The sequence below is a fragment of the Antedon bifida genome, chromosome 8, assembly GCF_963402885.1.
Source record: "Antedon bifida chromosome 8, ecAntBifi1.1, whole genome shotgun sequence".
Taxonomy (NCBI): Eukaryota; Metazoa; Echinodermata; class Crinoidea; order Comatulida; family Antedonidae; genus Antedon; species Antedon bifida.
The window spans coordinates 4,420,309-4,435,344 of record NC_136233.1 but is presented as its reverse complement, the minus strand read 5'-3'; positions in this window follow the sequence as shown (position 1 = coordinate 4,435,344).

Here is a 15,036-nt window from a genome sequence, read left to right as displayed (position 1 = left end):
ATTTCTTTCACATTGCTAAATTCATCGAAAACAATGTCGTCACGTTCACTAGTATTACCAATAAAGATTCAATTAACATAACAACAAACTTTCACTATTCCATCAAATGTAGTTAAAATCAACTGGTATGTACCGTATTTAATTACTGTTTTCAATTTCAAACAAGTATAAATAGAAACACTTCTCAACCAATAAAACACGACATTCAACGAACATCGCTATAGTTGGCGCTCTAATTTGCACACCGACTTCATCTTACTTTTCCGACTCCAACGTACATTTCCGACACGCAAATCTTGTTTTCCCGACTTGCAACGTGCATTTTCCAACACGTTATTCGTTTTTCCGAACTCACAACGAGCATTTTTCGATACGTATACTCGCTTTTACCTACTTTAACTCGCCACTTTTCTGACACACAACAGGCTAACTAGCATTTGCTTTCTTACATCTCGACTCGTAAATCGCATTTCCCGACTCGCAGCGTGAATTTTCTGGCTTACTATAGGCTTAAAAATAACTCTCTTTTCCATCTCCTCGCAACGCGCATTTTCCGACACGCAGCATGCATTTTTTTCTCGACTTCAACTCGCATTTCCCGATTTCAACTCGCATTTCTTGACTTCAACTCGCATTTCCCGACTTCAACTCGCATTTCCCGACTTCAACTCGCATTTCCCGACTCTGAAAATAAACATCCAGTTTGGTGGTTTTTCAAAATGTTACTCATTATTTAGAATAATATGCTTGTTCGTGTGAAGAATGATAAATAGCCAATTAATGATGTGTAATTAAAGGATAATTAACAAATTTCATTCATTCTCGTTTAACCTAAGTTGTATCGAATGAAAGGAATTAATTGATAATATCCATTTCAGTTTCAGTTTATACCGAAGAGCGCATGCGTGTATTAGTAAAAACTCTCCACCTTATAGAAAAATCAGAGAATGGAAAAACCTCCCAACACATGTAGAATAGATTCAAATTTGAATTAAAGATGTATTGTCCCCTAAAAAAAATAATTTTTATAACTTGAATATGCCATTTTAATGTCACATACTAGTTATCCACTTTGAACAAAAAATGAAAAAAAATATTTACCTGAAAAAAAAAACTGTAGGCCTAATTGTAAAAAAAATAGTCAAATTGGTTGGCGGCCAATGGGTTTTTGGTTGAATTTGACCATTTATTTTGTCATTTTATATGAAAAAACATTTGTTTTTTATTTTTTGTTTTTTTTACGGAAAGAATAACTATTAAAACTACAAATAACCTATTCAAAGTCTGATTCATTTTTCATGTTTTTGGGAGACAATACATCTTTAAAGCAATATTTAAAAAATAAACGTAGATTAGGCCTATTAACTTATTAGGCCTATAGGCTACATGCCTTTTAAATCGATGCTTTGTTTTTTTTTTAACGATTTTCATTATTTTATGTTTTTATATAACTTAGCCTACTATGATGGATTTTAATGAGATTCCAAATAAATGAAATGTAAAAAAGTCGTTAGTCGTATTATCAATAATGGTGATTATGTTTCGTTATTTCTCGATACTTCGCCTGTATATTTCAGTTATTACCAATATTATACACTTTTCATGTATTAAGGTTACCAATCGATCATCAACACTGAGATTCATAACTTAAATATCAAGTGTAAAAGGCCTAAGACAGACGAGCGGTAACGGTAAATCATAGCTTGTCCCACGTATGTATTCTGAGCGGAAACCGCCCGTCCACTCCGCGTTGTGTGTAAAGCAATAACAGATTCTATTTTATTACCGTTACCGCTTGTGTCTACGTAAATTGGCCTTAAATTGCACACGTGTGTTGCTATTCTGTAAACTATATTTTATTTATAGGTCTATATTTACCAATCTACAGTATCCCCAAAATGAATTCTCACCGTAAATTCGCATTGTCCTCATCATAAACGAGACTCAAAGTTATTGCGCCCGCTACCGGACTGCGATTTTATTTTTTGTACATAAGTTCATCTTATGTGAAAGATAGCCGAACTACTTCCTAAATATAACTAAACCTAACCCTCTAAATAAGCTCTCTCTCACTATAAAGTAAGAAGAAGTTGGTCATGGGATTCGAACTCCATACATCGGCATGTAAAGTCCATAGTCTAATCTACTCGACTACACATACGGCTCGGCAGAAAGCGTTTGCATTAGTGATTTGTAGTTAGATCAATCTTACGTCACACCTTATGGATATGACTACTAAATATGCATGTTTATTTTGTGACGTTTCACGTTTCTTATGTACGAAAAGAAATTTCGTTTCCGAGCTACCATATTTAATAATAACTATGTTGGACATAATGTACTTTATCATGAACATTCTCTTGAATATAGCTTTGATTTTTCCACTGTTGAGAATTAAATGTGAAGCCCACATTATTGGGCATCATTAAAAAAAAATAACACTATAATAACATAGCGTTCCTTTTCTTTAAATGATGCCCTGAATATATCCGACTTGATAAACAAAATTGACTGTGCCGTATGGCCAAAGTTACTATGGTTATCAAATCACCACCTCAAGTTAACACTCTATTATCATATTTAAAATTGTATCGAGATCAATCTATAGGCCTATTATGAAATCGTAAACATAATTATTTATTTAGAATATTATATATAGTATGTTTCATTCAATAATGTACAATATACTAGGATCTATTATGATTTTATTTCGTTTTATCTTGTATATAAATACATTGTATAATCCGGGTTGTAAAATGAAAACAAACAAATGAAAATGAAAATCTCGCAAATTCTTTATGTGTAAAATATTTTAAAACGAGATAGGCCTAGATGATAATGATGATCATTGTCAAGTGTATAGAAAATATAAGAAAATTAATCAAACGATTTAGAATTAACAAAAATGTGTTAAATAATTTTATGTAGGCCTAATGACATGAGATAATATGAATGTGAATAAAAGTGTTTGCGCCACAAAAGAGAAAAAAAAGGAAAAGAATAACAAGATTACAAGCAGCATTGTACTAGTAGTATAGAAATGGGAGTTAAAATGGTATAAAACTTGATTAAAAGCAGAAAACAGCAGAAATCAAAGATTAACAAATTCAGTTAGGAGTAAATATAATTAGGCCTGTTTAAAATGTTTAGATATATAGTAGTAAAACATTTATACAAATGTTTAAAAAGAAACATTGATGTAGTATAATTATTTTTATTTTATTTTTATTTTATTATTTATTCAAATATCCACAAATCACAGAGAAAACTGATTTGCTTGGGATTTACAAAAATATAAATATATACAAATAAAAATACACATCTATCGCTATATTAGTACAACAGTATTATGACAATCAATGTTGTTGAGACCAGTATAACTGAGCTGGTGTCCCGTAGTGATGTCAATATATTTTAAACAGTGCTTCCAAATAGTCACGGCAGCGGGAGCAATAGTTCTAACACTTTTAAGTTTGATTTCACAACACATGATGCTGAGGTTTAAGATTTAACAGTGAGTTGTATTTGCTCTGACGTCTCGACCAATGCGTATTGTGGATACAATATTTGTTTGGTTTGACACTTTTTATACGAGCCTAAAGTTACGTCGGGGATTTTTTTTGACAGTTATGCATACCAAATAATATTGTTCTTCGTTCAGTCACATTGCTGTAGTTCGAAATAGTGGTTAACGCTACAAAAAAAAACAAACAAAAAACACCAAAATGATGACGCCACAATTATATCCGTTAACTTTCTGTATTGTAACATTGTTATGTAATCATGTATTGTATGTTGATCTTGATCGAAGGAATGAATGAATGAATGAATATAAACGGTATCTGCTGTTCATTTGAAGACATAAACATTATTCCAATTTTCTCCTTCATTAATAAACATATGCATTTCAGAGTGATTATTTACGATACTTAGGGTTAAGCCTACTAATTTATTACGTATGAGATCCGCATTACAAGGTGCGTCACAGCCGCACGTACACAGACCTGTTCAACAAGATTGATGACGTTTTAACTGTTGATACGCTTAAAGTTTATTCATTCGGTGACGTCACTGCAAAACTTGTTAAAAACAAAGTTCGTGTGTGATCTCGTCTGCTGCCATCCACACCGGGGCTATTAATGTCAAAAATATGACGAGTTGTTCTGCATTCTTCTTCAAACTGTAGAGAACTGTACATTAGGAACATCAACCTGATCTAATAAAACTACGTTTCTTTCCGTCCTCAAAATGTTTTCATTTGAAATGAATACCGCATCCACACGCCAACGATCCATTAAATACGTCTTTCATGTTTTTGATAGAGACTTAAAAGCTGTCCTGGCCAGATGCTGTACTCAACTGCTAACGAAAACAAACTATTTGGTATACAATCCGTAAACATTTGTCCGAAATATTGCACCTGGAGTGTTATACCTCGTCATCACCTTCGTTTATCACCTTGCTGGGCTCACTTTAACCTGTGATTATCACCACTTTCATCAGTGCACTTAAAACTCCATCAACGTGTTTGTGGTCTGGGCTAGTTATTAAAAGTTTTAATTATTTTGGGACATACATAATTTACAATGATTTTAATTTTTTCAACATATTTGTTGAAGAGATTAATTATATTCTTTTAAACCTATAATTTACAATAAGTATATTAGCTACTGTATAATATATATATATTATAACACACCTGATTGTATATTCTTGCAATTTGATTGGTTAACTAGGCTCCGCCTCGTTAAATAGAGCCGTCAATTTGTCAACTCATGAAATATTCTCACCATTCAACTCATAAACATTAACTATTAATTATTTGTAGTATTTAATATTGATTATGCATATTATTGACACAAACAATTACAATTTTCTGGCACTACTGTAGATTTTGTAGCGTACTATTATTAAAGTCATTTATATTTTATTCATCATTTCGATCGATTAATTTTGATACTGAGTTAGTTAATGTGTTAAAGATCATTTTTTCAAAACTAATTTTAGGATTGATGCTTATCATGGCAGCTGCCTATATACTACCTGAACAAGTTGCATATCAAATGGATAATTTTTTAGGCATCTTATAACCTCCCCAGGGTCTATAATTAGACCTTTCTTGAATCGTATTCTGGGTGAAAGCTAAGCCACACAAGCGCAAACAGCACCGGCAGCCAGAGGCTGTAGCGATGAATTGGTATCAGTTCACTTCCCTGGCTTCAGGCTTATGGAAGAAATGGCTTATAATACAACTGAAAATGTCAGTTATATTGAGCTAAATTAGTATTGGAAATTCTCATCGAACCTATATGCTGTTATTTCTTAAGGGAATGGAGCGTATCGTGGGAACAAATCATTTTGTGACTTTATTTTCAGATATTATATCAGAGGTAACACAAGACTTTAAACAATTTCTTGGCCTAGGCCATATACCTTTTTATTTTTGTACAATATTGTAATTTTTTCATATTTTTGTTAATAATAGATTTCATCCTCAAAACAAAATGTTCTTATAAAACATTTTTTTTTTTAAATTTTACGAATGAATAATCGATCTTAAAAAAACCAATTTCTATATTTGTCGATTTTATGATTGCTATTTAGTCTGAGTGGTATTGACGTTTTAGTATTTTTAAATTCAAAAAATGTTCCTAAATTGTTAGCGATTTTATTCGTATCTTTTTAGTTGGCAGGGTTCTTTGTAATTTTTCCTCTATATCTATGTAAAATATTTGTATTTATTTTATTCTGAAAAATAATATTGAAATAAAATAAATATATTCATTATAGGCCTATATTTAATGGAATTGTTATAATCTTTAAAATGTTTCCATGTACATGCTATGGCATAGGCCTACGTGTTCTTTAAGAGGCGGTTCAATTCATAACTATCGATACATTGATGCCCTAGAATTATAATTAAATATTATTATTATATTATATTAAATATCTACAAATTTGGTGTATAGAAATGTGAAAATATGAAGGCAAGCGATTTTCATAAGCGATCCCTAGATTGAGCATCGCGGTGATACAATGAAGCCGCGAGGGACACGTCTACCCCGCTGTGTTGAGCCTCTCCCGCATCGCTACAACTAGCCTAGAAAGAATTTTTCTTTGACAAATTTGACGAGAAGTTCATCTCGATTTGCCTCAATTTGAAATAGATCCCATGCCTTAGCCGTCGGCAGGAATAATTTGGCAATTAATTATGGTTTTATCACGGAATGCTGATTAAATTCTTTCAAATATTTACGACAGGTACCTATTTTATTTAATACTGTAATGATATTAAAACGATGGAGGAGGAGAAATACAATATTAATATAGAATTAGTCACGCGTAAAAAAACATGCCGCGATCAATTATCCAGGCACCCCTCTCACTTAAAACTAATCAGTAACCCAGATATAAGGCATGCAAATACATAAAGGCCAACATGTTTTAAAACAAAAAAATGAGAACATGTCCGTCTAGATATGCGTTTGTATTAAAGTATGTATTTGTTAAACAGAATACAAGGACGTCACCTGAATCTAGAATCTACAAATTTGTGTCTGACGACTTTGACGAAATATTGCCAACCCAAACACAAACGCGCATGCGCTACAAATAACGGTAATTATTGTAGAGCATTATGTGATGGAGAGAATTAAAAAAAACATCAAAAGAGTGATAATAAAAAACGTAAACATTGAAGAACAGATAAAAAAAAGTTCGAAAATCCACATGACGAGTTAACCAAAAGTGGCTTACCAACCAAAATGTAAAATGAAGATAGTAGGCCTACACTTCAATTATTATGTTTAGGCCGACTAAGTATATATTACGTATATACATATGTATTGAAACATTATAATGTATATTCCTTGTTTGAATACTTTGAAAAGCCAATTTCCCCAAGGTGTACAAATGGGTACCTGAAATTTGCGCTGATTATACCTTCCATACGTGTTTGATCCAAAAATGACTGGGGTGATAATATGTACAGCGCTTAGAGGTTTTACAACATTAAGTAGGTATTAATATAAAAAAGGCCATAGGCCTATACATGGCTGCAGTCGCGTGCTCAAATTTCAGTTAGTGTTTACCGACCGACCAACCGACCGAGATGTAGAGTCGCGTTTGCATGAATGAAGAGAGAATGAAGTTGGGTTAATTGAAATCCTAAATACAAGTTGTAAATAAAAAATACCGTTTTCAATTATTATTACCAATATAGTATGTTATATTGTTTCTAGTATACAAGGAGGTGAACTGATTATTAGGATAGGCCTATTCAATTTCTTGCGAACTTTGAAGTTTCAATCGTATTGTGTGTGTTTTTAAATTAATATTGAAAGCTAATATCATGCTACATAACAAGCATAATTAAAACAAATATATAATCACAAATATTTGGATAAAAACATATACATCTGCCTTTAGCATTGATGTGTTAACAACGTATCTTCTGTAAATATTATATCTTTGTTTATGTTTTGCCGAATTAGTAGCGTCTTAATCAATATGTGAATAATCCTAATTGTTTTATAAACACATCGAGAAGGTTTAAATTATTTTGAGCCGAAGTCAATGTGTTTATTTGTGCTTCAAATTGATGATTTTATTCCAATTCGACGACCGTGATTTAGTAACGTCATTGGGTTATTCCATTACACACCACAAAGTAGGCCTACTGTAACAACTTTGTATTTAAAAATAAATGTGTTTCGAATGTCCAACGCAGGCCGAGTTTCCGCAGCCAAAAATAAATTAGGCCTATCTGTTAATTTGTTAACCAACCAGGTAATTATTAATAAAAAATAAAGTGCGCATGATCAGTTATTACCAAACAACCCAATCACAGCGCAACAATTTGTTCTTCAGGTCAAAGGTTATAAACATTTATCCGATAATTATCTGATTTGAATGAGATAAGTATCGGTTAATTGTTCTCAAATGGAATCGGATAAACCCCGTTTCCACATGCACTTTATCGGTTAATTATCGGTTAATTTTTGGCTACGGAAACACGGCCGCAGAGGTACTGTACATACGCGCAACGCAAATATTTTGACCAATCACATGGAGCGGCGGATAATTGCCTTTTTCCAAGAATGACTTTAGTTGCGTACCAATGGGGGGAGAGTCCTTAATTTATTTCAGGAAAGAATATTATGAGATTCATTCAGCTATTATCCAGCTACCATTTTAATCATAAAACAAGTACATTTTGTCCAGCCTCAAGATATTTTATGACGGCGTTTGTGAGTTCCTCTTCATTTGGTTGTTTATGGCCTTTTCAGCGATCAACGATAGGGGATGACTAGACCAGAACACAGGAGTAATACCCTTCTCTTTCTGAAAGATGCACTTGGCTTGGCTTAAATGTTTAAAGTGCACAACAGATCGGTGTGTACACGAGACCTTAAGTTTTAAGTAGGCCTACTTTCCAAGAAGACTTGTTCTATCACCAGAAATAATAATGGTCGTACCTTGAACCTGTTCCAATATTATTATGTGTGGTTCTAACCGCTCGACTTTTCTTTGGTGGTTACGTCAGTGTCAAAACTTACTTGGTTATCTTAATTATAAAATGTACCTCTGCAACTACAATTTGTCACCCTTTGAAAACTTGCCAGGCTGTGATCTTATTAAAATGCGTTGTTAAAAAAAACATTGTAGACTTTCACCAACACTTTAAATATTTGGTAAATAACATAATTGAAACATAAAGATTTAATATAATTACTATACACAGAAAGAAACTAAGAACACATTCTGGTTGAAATAATTTATATTTTGGAAAAACAAATCTGTAGTATTTGAACTAATAGCTTTGTTTTTTTCTTTTTTGTTGTATCTCATCTCTATTTATTTTGGAATGCTATAGGGGCCTAATGTATACTAAAACGCTATCGATTATTTTTATACCGGTACCGGTATTGATCAGATTTTATTGGTTTCCCTAAATTAAAACCGTTCAGTAATGTATTTGGTCTTATATCGCGCATACTTTGGTTCGATTCCGCCTGTACGTACGCCGAAATTACACGTGAATTGTCGACGACACTGGAAGTAAGACAAGTTGCTAGAATGGTTCGAATGTCGTCTACAAATGTGCAATTTGTCAACGAATCATCTTCGTTGCGTGAGTTTGCTGTTAGTTCTGTGTGGTCCTGTAATATTGTGTCTGTTCGTTGATACTATACCACCTCAATACACCTTGTCACGTGCTGTGATAGGGTCGAGCAAGAACGTTCAACTGAAGATGATTCGATAATCTTGCTCTTGGTATGAACCTAAGGGTTGGCGTCATCGACGGTGTAGATTGGCAATATCGATCTTTGGGTTATTACGTATCTTTTAATTGGATCTGTTTAATTTGTGTACCAACTTTCTGTGGCTATTTATACTCAACTTTTTATTTAATAAAAAAACGGAATGAAGCTTCTTTGATGTTCATGCCGTCATTTGTATAGCTTTTACCAGAAGTTTTTTTTTACTTTTTTTGGGTTTCCCACTTTATTTTATTATCTTTAACATTGTTTCATACATTTATACATTGTCTAATCCAATTCATCATGACAGAATTTGGTTTGCTACATGCTACAAAGTATAGGCCTAACCAAAATATTTGCAGTATAGGAATGTAGCAACATTCAGTCAGATGTATTTTTTTCTTTCATTATTTAATTCCAGACCAACAGCGAATCATCGCCACTAATAGGCTGGTTAAAATCTTAATAAAAACTACTTTAGATAAAAAAATTAAATCATTAAAACAAGATGACATCGAAGATAGAAATATTTATTAATGTAACATACATCTATACATGCACACACTTATACTAATTCATGATAATATATCTTTTCTTCAGAAGTTAATATTATTCAATTACAGCTGTGCCGAAGTGTGCGTGTGTGTGTTTAAATATTAATAAACCAAATTACATAGTGTGATTTTGTTTACAAAAAATAATTTCCACCTATGCTGCCCCTTTTTGTTTGTTTTCACAGTTTTAATCCTTTTTAGAAATCTCTCTCCATCTTAAAAGTTTTTGATTTTATGATTAGGCCTACAGTAGATTTATTCCCAAATGTGTATATGCTGAACGAAACGATAATGATCTTTCTTCGATGAATAAAACGATCGATTAGATTCGATTGATTGATCTCTTTCATCATCATTTCTTTCCATCAGCTTGATTTCCGGTCAATGTGTTACTATTTTGTTTTTCTTGTGCGTAAATGATTTTGCTGGAGCTGGTGCTCCGTAATTGGCATGTGTCTGATTGCTGGGATCGGAGTGTGTATAGTTTATCCACACATTTTGATAAGCTGATAGACGTTATAAATATTAGGCACAAATAAACATGAAATGTATGAAAATATACACATATTGATGGATTATTACTGTTTACTGGTTAAGGATGTCTGTTTTGACGTAGGAAATTGTGTTTATCTTCATTTATTCTTGTTTTGATCTTGAGGTAGGAGATATTTGTCAAGTTCGAAGGACGTTTCTATTCTTTGATTGGCCAATGGCTATGAATCCAACAATACCAGCAGTGGAAGGCGGTTTCGGCGCACCATACTGATTTTTTCTAAATTTGAGAACTGTAGTTTCAATAATTCTCAAAACAAAGCTTTACTAATTTGAACAAATTAATAATATCTTCTATTTTCCTAATAAATGCCGAGGTTTTAGTTAATGTTGTATATATACACACTACACTCTAAACATAAATACGAAATAAAAGCAAGTCTTCAAATATACACCTGTTGTTCTAATTTACATGTAATTTAAATATACCTGGTATGAACCATCACAGCAGGCGAAGACGAAGAAGTTATGGCGAATGGATATAATATGTTAAACTCAATGCATTCGATAGGTTTTACTTGCATGTAAGTTATCATTTTTGTGTTCAGTATTACAGTAGATTTAAGGGAGACACCTTCATAACCTAATAAAGTATTGGTGTCTCAAAGTAGGGATTCTACTGCACGTCCTTTGCGTCCTTTCTTCAGTGTTTCACACATAGGCGTAATGCTGGTTGCTGTCTGGGGTTCTGGGGTGGGGAATGGGTGCGCGAACCTACACCGATCGTTGTTACAAGCTGCGTAACAGAGGCCTAGGGAGTACAAAGATAATAATTTTATCTGAAGCGATTTTAAAGAAGTGTATTAATCTCCAGGACCTCAGACCTTCCATGGAATTGGCTAAGAACATTTTAAAAAATAGAGCTGCTAGATTCCCGAAAATGGCACTATAATTTGAAAATTAAATATGAAACAAAATATTGAAAATTAGGTCTTCGGAAATTGCACGTAATATAAACGAAATAAAAGTCTCTACCATGGTATACCCCTATGCATGGACTGTACCGTTTTCAGAACACACCATGTTTACATTTAAATGAATTCTATAGAGTTGGTCAGACCTGCGAGCCTTCAAATATTCTATTTCGGATATAGTGCAGTGTTTATTATAAGAAAAATCAAGTGTTTTTATGAATCGAGTTCGTTCATCGAACTAGACTAGACTTATATAGCCATACATGATTATGGTGTCGATCAATACCGGTACAATACAAACGACAATAACCTAATTTCGTTCGTAATTTATTTCCAAAATATACAGTAGCTTGTTCGATGGCATAACGAATATAACGAGTACAAATCTGACTCCCTTATTATGTATTACGTCATTCATTAATTGGTCAAGCATAACATATTGTAACTAGCGCCATCACATAATAATAAATCAAATAATAGCGATTAAAATGTTTCTATATGTATTATGTTACTGTTCCACGCCAGCTGATGGATGTCCGTAGCAATTTTAGGTTCAATAATCATAAAGATGTATTGTCCCACTGTTAACAATATTATTAATCTTTCTTTATATCACATAGGCTACGGTAAATGGATTGAAAAAAACTTTTTTTTTACCTGAAAAAATGTTAACTAAGGCTCTAAAGTAAAAAAATAGAAAAAGTTTCAGACAATGGGGTTTTCGTTAAATTTAGCCGTCTTTTAATGAATTATTATGTTCTTTTTTCTACGGAATTGGATAACTGCAAAATTCAAAGTCTGATTTTCTTAATAAGACAAGACAATGGGTTTAAATAGACTATTTCGAATTCCTTATTTTACGGAATTGAATATCTTTATTAAAACTGCAAAATTCAAAGTCTGATTTTATTAATCTTACATTGTTCATGATTTAGGTGTACAATTTACCTTTAATAATACAATTTTCAGTATCATTTTAACGTAATTAGTTCATAATTAGTACCACTACCCTAATTAATCTTATAAAATAATGAAATACTGTAAGAATTACTTCTCGGTCTAGACGAAAATTCATTCCCCGGGGTCCGGACACTCATTCAATAGTTTATTTTTACACGATGTATTGTATGTTTGGCTATTTGAACGATAAATCCGGGATGTGCATAACATGTAAACGTATAGTTGTGTGTAAATAAACTTGTCATTATAGTTCAGTTCAATATGTTGTTCGTTGGAATAGGCGAGTGAGAATTTTATATTTGTTGTTTTCCTCTGGCCAAATTGGCTGTCAATAGAGCAGCGATTATATTAACAGAACACCCGTACTAATTATGTTTGTGTACAGGTTTTTTCGTTTATTCTTCTTTCTTCTAAACTGCTTGTCTTGAAAATTAAACATCTTAGAAAGAATGCTCAACCGGTAGTAGACTGGAGGATTTACCTGGCCCGACATAGGTTTTCATTGAATATGCCTAATAAAGCGTTGCATGAACAGTAACGTAAACACCTAGGGATTTGCAGTCAAAATACAAACTTGTTTTATTTTACAATTTGACAAGTTCTGTCAAAATTGATCGACAGTTCTTATTTTCAATTAACAGCTTATTAAATAACTAGTCATTGCAAGCGATGTTTGCATACGATTTTATTCTGAAGTTTAGTTATTTGAGGAAGCAATTAAATGAAAACATTCAAGTATATTAAATTACTCCAAAGCTTAATTCTGCAACAAATAAGTTTTGATATTTCACACACTTGAAAAAGAAGTAAAAATAACTAGTTTTTGTTTGACTTTTTATATGATACTCTACCAAAGTACAAATCAAAACTTAGGAAATACTTAAATAACCTATTATTTGTTTCCTTGGCGATAATTGTTTTTGTGTAGACTGAAATTTAGTCAAGTTTACTGAACATAATATTGTCTAGAAAGTACAATAGATAAAAAATACGTATATAGACTTGCGTTTTATATTTTTGATTTTAGGAATACAGTACAGTAGAAGCCCTATTAAGGGGACACCTTCGGGACCTACAAAATCTTACCCCCTTTTTCGGGAGGGAAAAAACTACTGTATACAAAATGAACAATAATTTATCTGGAATTGAGAAATTGAAAATAGTTGAAACTTTAGCAGCCATAGTTGAAACTGTCAGAATAAAAACAAATCTTTTATTTTAGCCTATGTAGGAAAATACATAATTATGTAGTTATCGTCGATTGTTTTCGTCCTAGAATAAATTGGCTTTACTGTTTTGTTGCATATATGTAAATTCATAGAATTGTTATTAAAGAGTATAGGCCTATGTGATTTATAATTCAATTCATTTGAGGTTATTACCATGATGACGTGTCGAGAAAAAATACAATTTTTATTTATAATTTATATGCAATGTTTGTGTATTCTTCGATGGCGAGATGCAAATAAATCAAATCCAAATTATAGATGAAATCTGTCTAAATTTGACGTCATGTGGTACCATTTCCTCTGTAATTCAATGCAGTTTCAGTGATTATGTAATTAGGTTCAAGTCCAGGGTTGATTACAAATGTATAATATACATTAGTATATCTAATAGTTTATCTAATTGAAACAATAGGCTATTGTATACGACTTCTTGATGACTTACTTCAATTAAGCCCTGTGATATAACTGTGTCACTTATGTTTTATATTTCGCCTGATGAGTGCGGCCAGCTAGATGCTGGTCATACGAAACAGATTTGTAGCGATTAAAACAATGAAGTAACCAAGTTTTCTGCTGTTATTTTATTTATTTATGCTCTACCTTGGTATCGAGCACGCTATCCTAACGGTCTGATACTTTCAACATGAGTATATATATATATTTATTTTCTGATTATCCTCATTATATTTAGGTTTGAAAAGCATTTATAAACCGTTACTTCTCGTAGGCAGATGGTGGGTGGTGCCACCCCCCCCCCCCCCCCCTCATTCATTAAAAAAAAAGCAATACCGTCTGTTAAACTATGGTATAGTACTAGTACTAGTTTGGTACACTGTACTTACTTTATTTACCAATAAGTACTACTTACATCGTCACTGTATAGAGAGGCAGTGATACCAACAGGAGGAGGGGACTACTCAAGATGGCCGCCATAGTTAAAAATTAGTTTAATATATAAAAATAAATCAGAACACTTATTTTTATTAAAGCACAGTGAACTTTTAATAAAAATAACTGTATTGTTAACCGCAATGAAATATCTTGGTAAATTATCTAGCATTTTTGTATACCAGGATAGATTTAGAATACGCTTTTTGAACTCGATAACATTTGAGTTGGAGTTGAAGCATTGGACAGTCTATATAGCTATGGTATTTACTTAAAGTTGAACAGTAAAGAAGAAATAAATAAATTATTAGTAATAGGCTTTATACGTAAACAGAAACATACATAAGTTTTTCTTTGTCTTTTTTCACAAAAAAAAAATCAGATATCACTTTACTTTCACTGACCCGGATAAACACAATAATCGATTCTAATACGCGACCAAGACTTGTTCCTTCAGACTTCCGGTCCCAAATCTTTAACTGTGCGATTATCATTGAGGAAACACTCAAAGTTACTTATCTTAAAGTTCGACAGTTGACTACAGAACATTAAAAATAGCACAGTAGGCAATGACAAATGTCAACTTTATCATAAATCTTTATTTCAAAATGCATACATCAAAATCAAAACCAAGGGAATGCGTACGTATTAATTGAAAGAAAAATGAGGTGAATTA